Source organism: Nanorana parkeri, unplaced genomic scaffold (assembly GCF_000935625.1).
Source record: "Nanorana parkeri isolate BGI_ZX_2015 unplaced genomic scaffold, ASM93562v1 scaffold1642, whole genome shotgun sequence".
In the NCBI taxonomy this organism is placed as follows: Eukaryota; Metazoa; Chordata; class Amphibia; order Anura; family Dicroglossidae; genus Nanorana; species Nanorana parkeri.
This window is the reverse complement of record NW_017307910.1, coordinates 190,983-201,961: the sequence shown is the minus strand read 5'-3', so window position 1 is coordinate 201,961 and position 10,979 is coordinate 190,983. Positions and strand designations below refer to the sequence as shown.

The window sequence follows — 10,979 nt, the reverse complement described above, 5'->3', positions numbered from 1 at the left end:
TGTGTGTGTGTGTGTGTGTGTGTGTGTGTGTGTGTGTGTGTGTGTGTGTGTGTGTGACTGACTGACTGCCTGTGTGTGTACACACACGGCCGAGCGGTGTATGTGTGTACACACGCACACACACGGTGTGATCTCATCTATACCGATCGCTAAAATGCTGGGTTTTCTTTATATCGCGTCCGCAGCGCAGCCACTTCTGTACTGGATACATTGTAAAGGTGGAGGACTCTTAAACGTGTCTTCGTATCAGCCTTGGCTTCAGCTCCTTCCTACATGGACCCTATAGCCTCTTTCCTACATGGACCCTATAGCCTTTTTACATGGGCTATAGACCCTATAGCCTCCTACATGGACCCTATAGCCTCCTTTGTACATGGACTAAAGACCCTGTATCCTCCTTCAGGGACCCTGTAGCTTCCTACATGGACCCTATAGCCTCCTTTCTACATGGACTATAGACCCTATAGCCCCTTGTCTGGACCCTATAGACCCTGTAGCCTCCTTCTTGCATGGAACCTATAGCCTCCTACATGGACCCTGTAGCCTCCTTCCTGCATGGACTGTAGACCCTATAGCCTCCCTGCATGGACCCTATAACTTCCTACATGGACTATAAACCCTATAGCCTCTTTTGTGTCTGGACCCTGTAGCCTCGTGCATGAACCCTATAGCCTCGTGCATGGACCATATAGCCTCGTGCATGGACCCTATAGCCTCCTACATGGACCCTATAGCCTCCTTTCTACATGGACTATAGACCCTATAGCCTACTTTGTGTGTGGACCCTATATCCTCCTACATGGACCCTATAGCCTCCTACATGGACCCTATAGCCTCCTACATGGACCCTATAGCCTCCTACATGGACCCTATAGCCTCCTACATGGACCCTATAGCCTCCTACATGGACCCTATAGCCTCCTACATGGACCCTATAGCCTCCTACATGGACCCTATAGCCTCCTACATGGACCCTATAGCCTCCTACATGGACCCTATAGCCTCCTACATGGACCCTATAGCCTCCTACATGGACCCTATAGCCTCCTACATGGACCCTATAGCCTCCTACATGGACCCTATAGCCTCCTACATGGACCCTATAGCCTCCTACATGGACCCTATAGCCTCCTACATGGACCCTATAGCCTCCTACATGGACCCTATAGCCTCCTACATGGACCCTATAGCCTCCTTCCTGCATGGACCCTATAGCCACCTGCATGGACCCTATAGCCTCCTTCCTGCATGGACCCTATAGCCTCCTTTCTAAGTGGACTATATATCCTATAACCTTCTATATGGGCCCTATAGCCTCCTTTCTACATGGACTATAGACCCTATAGCCTACTTTGTGTGTGGACCCTATATCCTCCTACATGGACCCTATAGACCCTGTAGCCTCCTTCATGCATGGACCCTATAGCCTCCTTCCTGCATGGACTCTAGACCCTATAGCCTCCTTCCTACATGGACCCGATAACCTCCTTCCTACATGGACTATGGACCCTGTAGCCTCCTTCCTGCATGGACTGTAGACCCTATAGCCTCCTTCCTGCATGGACCCTATAGCCTCCTTCCTACATGGACTATAGACCCTGTAGCCTCCTTCGCGCATGGACCCTGTAGCCTCCCCCCTGCATGGAACACAGAGGGCTGAACACTTGCATTACGCTTAATTTACTAAAGCAATAAAGACTGTTCACTTGGAAAAGTAAACTTGGTGAAGATGTGATCGCTGTAATCCTGCACAGGCAAAATTGTCCTTTAACTTCCCCTGCACATAATTGGGCACTTTAAGTGAACGCAGCTTCACCCTATTTACTAAACTGTGTGACCTGACAAAGTGAACGGCTTTATTAATCATCTTCTTTTGTATCTTTGGTCTGTGTGTTTTGTTGTTTAGCAGGGTGCTGGAGTCCTATGTGGCTGGATTGCTGCTTTCCTTCTTTCTGGCTTCATTGTTCAGCTGTTGTCTTCCTCTGGAAGTTTGCTCACCTTTCATTCGTGAAGTTGCTCTTCCATTGTGCCTTCTCTGGTGATTATGCCCTGGGTGGGTTAGCTTGTACGCTCGGTCTTGTTGAGAAGAGGCTGTTGTGTGCCTTGTAATAGTATATGTGCTGGGGGATCAGAAGGAAGGTGAAAGACTGCGAAGTTCATTTATTTATTCAAATCCATTTTTTTTTTCCTTTTTCTGAGAAAAGAAAACAAAAACATCCACTTAGTGGAACATCTGTGTCTCCTGATTCTGCACTGCAGCTTGCCAGGTTTAGGGATCCAAGTATTTCTATGTTGGGGACTTCATCTCCGCTCGCATTTGTTTCCAGGCGTCTTTTTATTCTTCGATGTTTGTCTATTTGTTCTTTAGATAAAAATACAGAAATGATAAGCAATGCGATTAGTTTACCATTTATTCTGTGTGTGTAGGATGATTACAGAACTGATGTGTCCAGTTGATCCATGCCGGAACTTTGTGGAATGGGAATTGCTGTTTTAGGGCTTTTTTCTTTTAATAACCTCCCTTTTTTAAAATATATGACGATAGTTTGTTGATGTGTGGAGAAAAGTTGGTTTGGTTGTGGCAATCGTAACTTCCTCATACTCCACACTCCAAAAGTGAAGCATTGTAGGCTGACGAAGGGCAAGTTATCTTCACATTTCCATGCTATCTATTTCATGTTTGCAGCACTTACTGCAATTACTTTTGCACGATATTCTAATTATTCGAGTTTCACCTGTAGATAAACAAGACTAATACGTTCTATCCTATATCGGGGCACAGCAGCGTACATGGTTTTTATTGTTTTGATAATTTGTGCTACAAGAATTAAGTAGACCTTGTACAATCAGATTCTGCCTGTCAGGTCGCTGCAAGAGGGTCTATACAGCAGAATCTGATTTAAGAGGTTTGTTTGAGACACTGTGCAGTTATTCAAGGTGTTGTCGTCCCCACCCCCCCCCTTTTTTTTTTTGTACTAATGTGATGGCAATATTACATTGTTTGGCATTTAGATATACTTGAATCTCTAATTTACTCAAACCGTAAAGACCAGCTAAAGTTATGTTACTGCGGGAAGCAAAATACAGAGGCTAAAAAAATACATTTATTGTAGCTTTTATTTTTTCAACTTCCTTTGACCATGCTGTCCAGCAAAAGTGTCAGAGGACTGAGACAAACTAACAATGGTCTGCTTTTATTCATTTATGTGAAATTTTTATCCCAAAAGGAAAAATAAAACTGTTGCTGTAACTGCCTAAAAAAGTTTATCTGGAGCTCGAATTTTAATTTACGTCCATCTAAATCTACTAGTGCTTCTAACACTTCCCTCTCCATACTTCTACCCTCAAAGTGCTGCTGTCCAAGGGTGGCCCCATTGCTCCTCCATAGTGGAGTCACCCTAAGACAGGAAGTGTTGCTGACTGGACCACCAGGTAAAATAAGGGGGGGAAAAAAACCTTCTAAAAGAAAACTAATGCAGTCACCACATTTAATGGTTGGTAAGCTGCACTATAGTAACTAATAGTTAAGGTACTTAAATGCTTTTTTAAGATTTAACTGCTGGGTTTAGTGTCCCTTTAAGTGGGGAACCCACCAAAAAAAAACAGCGGTACACTTTGGTTGAAGGTGCAGCAGCACAATGATGAGCCAGTATTCTTTTCACTAAACTCTCACCTTTTTAAGGCTCCATTCATGCATAACGTTTTCAATTCTGCATGTTTTGCGGGAAAACGCACACATTTTAATAGACATTTTTCCAGGTACCCAAAATAGGGGGCAAGGGGCCAGCTGAATGTTCTGTGTGACTGGAGGAAGAGAATATTGGGGCTAATACCAGAACAGCACATAGATGTAGTCAGGGACATGGAGCAGACCAGAGGATGGAGTGCAAAGAAGGGTTTTCCCTGAAGTCCAGTTATCTGGCATAAAGGCAGTTTTTGGCCCCATAGGGACCTGGGGGATTACAGGTATGCTTGGTTAAAAAAATAGAAGCACTGGAGAGGCAAACTGTATGCTTTCAGGAGGGTGATTCTTATGTTGGGAGAAAATTGAACTGATCCACCTGGACTTTCTTTATTTGTTTTAAATGAATTAGCTTGCTGTATGGCTGCATTCACCTATAGCGTTTGTGGTTTCCCACAGGCCGGAGACCTTATTATAAAATCCGCGTGGATGCCGCTTATTTGCGGCTATTAGCCGCCAACATGTGGAATCTGCTGGATTATCACGCTTGAACTATTACGGGGCCGCACGGTTTTGTACTGCACGGCGCCTGCAATGGTCTGAACAATGCACATTGAAGTGCATTGTATTCTATGTTCAGATCGGTTCCGCGCATATCCGCACAGCCGACTATGCGCGGACAGCTGCTCAGGTGTGAATGAAGCCTTAATCTTTTTGGTATGTGTTATTGTTAAAAATAACAAACATTTTATTTATGTAGTTTGTAAGCGTATTTGTACATGGTGTAGCCAAATTTGCTCTCTACAGGTGGGCTCAGGTTCCTGCTTGGCAGAGCTCTGCAATTGTTTGCCTAATGCATATGTATAAACCAGATGACTTATTAAAATGATGCACTGTTCATGGCTGATATATTTTTTTCATCAGTTGTTAACAATATTCTAACAGAGCCCACCCTCCCCCACCACAGATGCATACAGCGGAGCCTGGGGCCTCCTATGTTTGCTTACATTCTGCATCAATGTCCTCTCTCTGCTGGCCGCGCCTGTGCAATAAAAACCCATGGAAGTCTACCTGTGTCCTGGTCAGTAGTGACAGGGAGATGAGCTTCATAGACTTCGTGCACAGGCACGACTAGCAGAGAGGGAACTTTGGCATGGGATGTAAACAAACACGGAGGGCCCCAGGTGCCGGATCTTCCTAGGTATGCATCGGTGAAGAGGATGGATGGAACCTGTTAGGTTAGGGGAGGGGGACAAAAAAAGTGCAGTTTCTCTAAAAGGTGCTGTTAATCTTTAGGCAGATGGAATAAAGTCCGATACATACAGTAGCTCTCTCTGGCTAATCTACAAACCTTCATTTAATAGACTAACAAACATATTGAAGAGCAACAGTTTCTCATATGACCTGTGTGAAAAGGGCATTTAGACCTGACTACCGTGTTTCCCCGAAAATAAGACCCTGTCTTTATATATTTTTTTTCAACTAAAAAAGACACTAGGTCTTATTTTCGGGGGATGTCTTATATTTACCTGGCTGCAGCTGTCCGCTCTCCGCTCTGATGCCGTCCACTTCGACCCCACTGGCTATGCCGCGCTTTGCCTGCTGGGAAATGTAGGGAGGGAGCTGCGGCCGGTCTTCTACCCCGAAAGTATGACCTAGCGCTATCTTCAGGGATAAGACCTACCCCCGAACTAGGTCTTATTTTTGGGGTAGGTCTTATATTCCAGAAATCCCTGAAGATAGCGCTAGGTCTTACTTTCGGGGAAATATGGTAGGAGGTAAAATGGCTTTATGAAGAGATTTTTCCATATGCTGGAAAAATTATTATAATTTTTTTTTTTTTTTATTCTTGGCTTATTTTTGATGTGCTAAACATAGGCAACCACAATATGTCATAGCCGGGAAAGATTGCCTTTTGACCCTAGAGACATTGCTTGCAATTTCTGTTCATGTTGAAGACCTGTTTTTAATTAAAGTAACATTAAAGTCAAAACATTTTTGCCCTCCCACCATGTTAATGTTAGCACTTACCTTAAATGATGTCTCTTATTCCGATCTTCTTCTTTCCTGATGTTTTCATCTGTCCCTCCAGCGGTGCGGCGGCTCTCCGATCCAGCACTGACTGCTGTCCCTCCGGGTCCAGCGGTGTCTGCAGGCGGGTGCACGCGTCCATAGACTTACCTTGCGTCTCTGCTCATCTCCCGGCCGAGAATCGGAACTGCGCCTAATATCTACTGCTTGCTAGCAGTAGATATAGGCAAAAAAACTGAGGGTTTAGAACCCCTTTAAGATCCGGAGACAATGAAATAACTGTTTTCTGTTATAGAGTCAAGTCCTAAGTCAATGAGGTAATGGTCCTAGGTCACGAGTTACTTCAAAATAGGTGTATAAGTGACAATGAAGTTATCAATGTAATGAGCTTCATCAGTTGACCTGCAGTTGAGGATAATAAATCTACTAGTCTGAGCATGAAGTTTGGAATGGTCTACTGTCCTGTTGAGAAACCGGAACAACCCCTTTTTACATGAAGAGGGGGGGTTATAGGTTTTCTGGAGAAGCCTCGTGATCATAAATGCCTGGTTGATATTTTCAGAAGGAAAGGGGCGGTGCACTTATCAATTATGCTTGTGGCCATGTTTTGTTAGGGATAGAATCTTGCATGCCGTTTTGAGTAAATAAAGACAGGACTCTTAGTGCTGGTTCACACCTGGGCGTTTTACAGCGCTGTAAAAAGCTCAAGCAGTAAAAAGCTCCCATTAATTCCAATGGGCATGGTTCCCACCTGGGCGTATTTCAGCGCTTCACAACGCGCTGAAATACCGCCAACGCCAGAACTAGTACAGGAGCTTCTTTTGGGGCGTTTTTCCACGCGTATCCAATAGGATACAGTCTGATAGATTTCGTAAACGCGTGTTTGCTGCGTGTTTTGTTGATGGCGGTAACGCGCTGCCCGAAACACACGTCAAACGCGCATATTACGAATGCCCAAGTGTGAACCCAGCCTTAAAGTTTTATGCTAGTGTTTAACGTTCACTCGCATCTTGCTCTCATCTCCAGGTTTTAAAACACTAGCTTAACAGGACTGTTATCTTTCACCCCTCATTTTAGTTTGCAGAAAATTGAAGTGTTGCAGGTGACTATTAACCTGCATGACAGACCTACCTGCATGCTATGACGACACTGCCTCTACTTCAGTGTGATATTGAACAGTCTCTATATAAGCCAGTTGTTCTGCTCTGTAATGCAGGTTCACTAGGAGTGCTTGTAGCTCCAGGACAAGGCTGGACAAATGATCAGAGCCAAGTAGCCAAATGCACAAAAATGTCGGACTGGTGCGTTTTATTTGTTTTTAAACCGCATTAGATTATAGGTTTTGACTGGGTTCTGTATGCTCTGGTAATTTTGGGCACATCTGGCCTACCTGATGTCCTAATTCTCTAATGGGATATGTCTGCTTATTTATATAATTTAATTTAAAGTGTATATAGCTTTTTTTATGTTTTGGAGAGGGTAGTAGAGGAAGGTAAACCCATATGTTTGTTTTTAACTGTGTGTCCTGTTGGGTAGTTTTCCCATCACTAACTGTCACAGAGATGCAACGGGAAGGGAAAGTCACAACCAACTGAAGGAAATGTCCTCCTTGAAAGATTTTGTTTTACGTTTATTTTCGAATACCAAACAAAAATTTGGCTTTCAAAACACTTTGGGGGTGTTTTTTAAACTGTTTGCATAGCAACAGTGCATTTTTGTAAGAAAAAGTACACTTTTCCTGTATGCCTTGACCTAACCCACCCTTCCCCTCCACAGGTGCTGGGTACCTCAGTTGGTCAGACGGTTGCGGCCGTCTGTGCTTGTTTACAACCAGTGCTGCAAGTCTCGCTGTCCTGACCTTGCCTGCCCATCATCAATGGCCTTGGAGCACAGGCCCATAGATGACTGCTGAAATGTGCAGGCCTGACCAGGAGAGTGCTAACTGGTGGAACTGGGCTAAAACGGCAGCGGCACCTGATTGCTGCAAGTATGCATATGTGGAGGGAGTGCGTTGGGTTGGGTCAGGGCAAAATATCAAAAAAGATAAGTTCACTTTGACTTGAAGTGCACTTATCCTTTATTGATGACACAGGATATGTTGGAAACATGTCTTATTCTAAAGAGCAAAAACTGACCTTGAAAGGATCAGTGAATGTTTTGATGAAGGATAACTAACGCTGTCTAAACGTGTGAAGGATTGAGGTAGAAGTTGGTTTAGGATTTAGCTTTAGTAAAAATAAAAAAAAAACACCCCTTTTTATGTATCATACTGTCCAGACCTAGCATACTAAATGGCGTATTCGTTTGCCCTGGTGTATTGCGTGCATGGTTTGTTGTCAGACAAAATATTTGTCATGTTCAGCTTCACAAAACTCCAAGAATATCCTAAAATAAGCATAACACTTGTAGTTTTCCCATAGCAGAGCAATCCTATTCCTAGATATTGGTATGGCCTAAAATGGGCACATGGTAACAAATCTGCCTGAGGAATTTAAATTGTGTGTGTGTGTGTGTATGTATTTGCAAACTACATTATTAAAACCTGGATATGCATTCAAATTATTTATTATTATGATCATTATTGTTATTATGCAAATTGTGTTCACACACACACGCAAAATGTTTTGATTACAACTCCTTAGTGGTGCGTCACAGAGAGACCATAAATATGTTAGATGGTCACATTGGATTTTGCTAACGTGTAGAGGCACTTGCTCTGAATTCATTTACTGGAAATAATTGATTTGCATAAAGTTCCAAATGCTTTTAACTCCTAACATATATAACCATGGTTAAAACTGGCTTTAGCAGTAAAAGAATACTACTGATCTGGCTGTTTTTTTTAAAGAATGTAATCATTAAATCTAGCAAAACAAATCTTAAAGTTATTAAACATGTGTTAACACAGCAAGTTATTTTAAATAGGCTGGTAGTGCACCAGCCTATTGACATGCACTTTTTTTTTTTTCTTTGCACCTCATACCACAAAGCACAGATGGCTCACATGTCTGTTGTGTGCTACAAGGAAGACACACTGCCCTGCCTATGTGCTTTGGAGTACCATTTAAACTGAATAACACCATACTGTGTGTTATGCGATAGGTTGAATAGACCCTTTTTTATTTTTTGGGTGAGGTCTAATTGTTTTTAAGTGTATACTTTTTTTAAACTGATGCATTTAAGATCTCTCATCCCTGTTTGTATACAAGCTTCTTTTTCATGACAAAGGTGTGTGTGTGTGTGTGTGTGTGTGTGTGTGTGTGTGTGTCCAGCAATAAATAAGGATTCTCTTTTTTCTTAAATCCATTAAACTAATATATTTATGGAAATGCAGGTGGTAGATCCTCCAAATTTATAAGCTGTGTCACAAATGTACTTGCAAACAGTGTTTATTAATATACAGGAGTTTAAGCTTGAATCGTTGTTTTTGTGACAGTTCAGGACACATCCTCTGTATCAATGTGAATTAATTGCGGCTCCCACAAAACCCACGGTCAGTTGGATCAGTGCTGGGGCAGTTCCTAGTCGTAGAGTAGCGGATGTACAGAATCGCTTATTTAGCTAAGCTCTTGTTCCAAGTTTGCATGGCCATGAACTGCCTTTATTAGCAGAAATTAACTTTCAACCCCTAATGCCACAGATCAATAAGCTTTGGTCTTGTTCAGTGTAGACCTCTGTCTTATTAATATGAAATAAGCGTCCATTAACGTCCCATTTTTTTCACATTTAATATGACTTCCCTTTTTTTTGGTTGTTTCCCCACAGAAACTTAAAATGACACTAAACTTAGGAGTTAAATCTTAAAAATGCATTCCTATGCCCTACTAACTAAAATGTGGCTTATTTGTTTCACTCGGCTGCAGATCCTCAAATCTTCTCTGAATTGGTGCTGACACTGTCCTTCCTTCTGGAGGGTGGCTACTTTTGTTCCCCATGGTCCCTGTGTGTGTTGTAAAGTAGCCGCATTGACGTAGGGTCAATGTAATTTCAGTAGTAAAGTGCGTCTCCAACAAACATTAAATTTAAAAAAGGGGACTGTTGCGTCCCAGCAATGCAGGTAGTAATCAAGCCTTTTCTATTTTAATATCACAATCAACCACTTTTGGGACTTGTGACACCTTAAGGCTCTGTTCACACCCGCACAGAACACAAAACCTCATTTACACGCTGCCTTATTGGCCGGGAAGCCAGCTCAATGCTTCCTGGTGACTAGGTGTAATGACTCGCTGCCCACATTCCCGATATTTGGATAGGCATCGGAGCATTTGGGCGAGTACAAGTATCGTTATCTGTGCATCCCTACCAATTACTGATACTTTTCTAAAACAATGCAGACTAGTGATTTTAGGGCAGTTTCTTTATAATTATGAAGAACTGTAACTCAATCCATGACCGTTCAGCAATGGAGAATGGCAACCAGCAGTACTCCTAAATACGCCCAATATCGACCCCAATACTAGTATTGGTATTGGGGCATCAAGGGAAGCCAGTCAGTGAGCTACAAATGTGTCAAACTCTGCAACTGCGGTAAAGTCAGGAACTCCACTTCATTTACCATATACAATTGTTCAATGTAATCCTTTAAAACCAGATTTAAGAATTCACATTACTGACTCACTGGGACACTTGGCTGTTATTTACACACACGCTTGTTTAGTACTAATTTTTTCTTTTTTTTTCCTCTTTTAAAAGAAAAAGCCTTACTTGAACAAGGTTTTTGAATCTTTGATTCCCAACCCCAGAGCAAATGGCTAGGAGGTGCCTCTTACTGCCTCAGATCCCACAATCTAGCATGATCCAGCCAAAAATATTGTATGGTATTATCTTTTCATGTTTGTGGTCCGGTTCACTTTTGTATCTTCTTTGTTTGTCGGCATTTCTCTTTTAGCCTCGGTATGTTTGTCCTGTAGTCTAGAGACCCAGAATGGGAAGTCTCTGAAAATGTTGCTGATCTCTTGCTAATTGGAGAATAGAACTTCTAAACCTTGCTGTGTGTCAGGTTCATTGCTGACCTTTTGTGTCTTTGACAATTTTTCCTGGGTTTCTTTCAGGTGTCTCCATGACAGCAAAAAATAAACCAATAAAGGGCAGCTCTCAATAGCATATTTGTTCGTTCTTGTCATTTGCACTGGAAAACACATCTGATCAAACCGAACGTGCAGATTCTTTCACTTTGTACCTACTGGTTATACTAGTCTGCTTATTTTGGGGTTTGCTTTTTTTTTTTTTTTTTTGCTCAACTTTGCCCTTTTTTTTTTTTTTTTTT

General features: G+C 42.4%; 1 long non-coding RNA gene across 1 annotated transcript in view; it reads right to left on the bottom strand.

The window, feature by feature from the left end:
• LOC108799147 overlaps positions 1-10,979 on the bottom strand; it is a 17,513-nt gene that overhangs the window by 373 nt on the left and 6,161 nt on the right. The window lies entirely within an intron of this gene.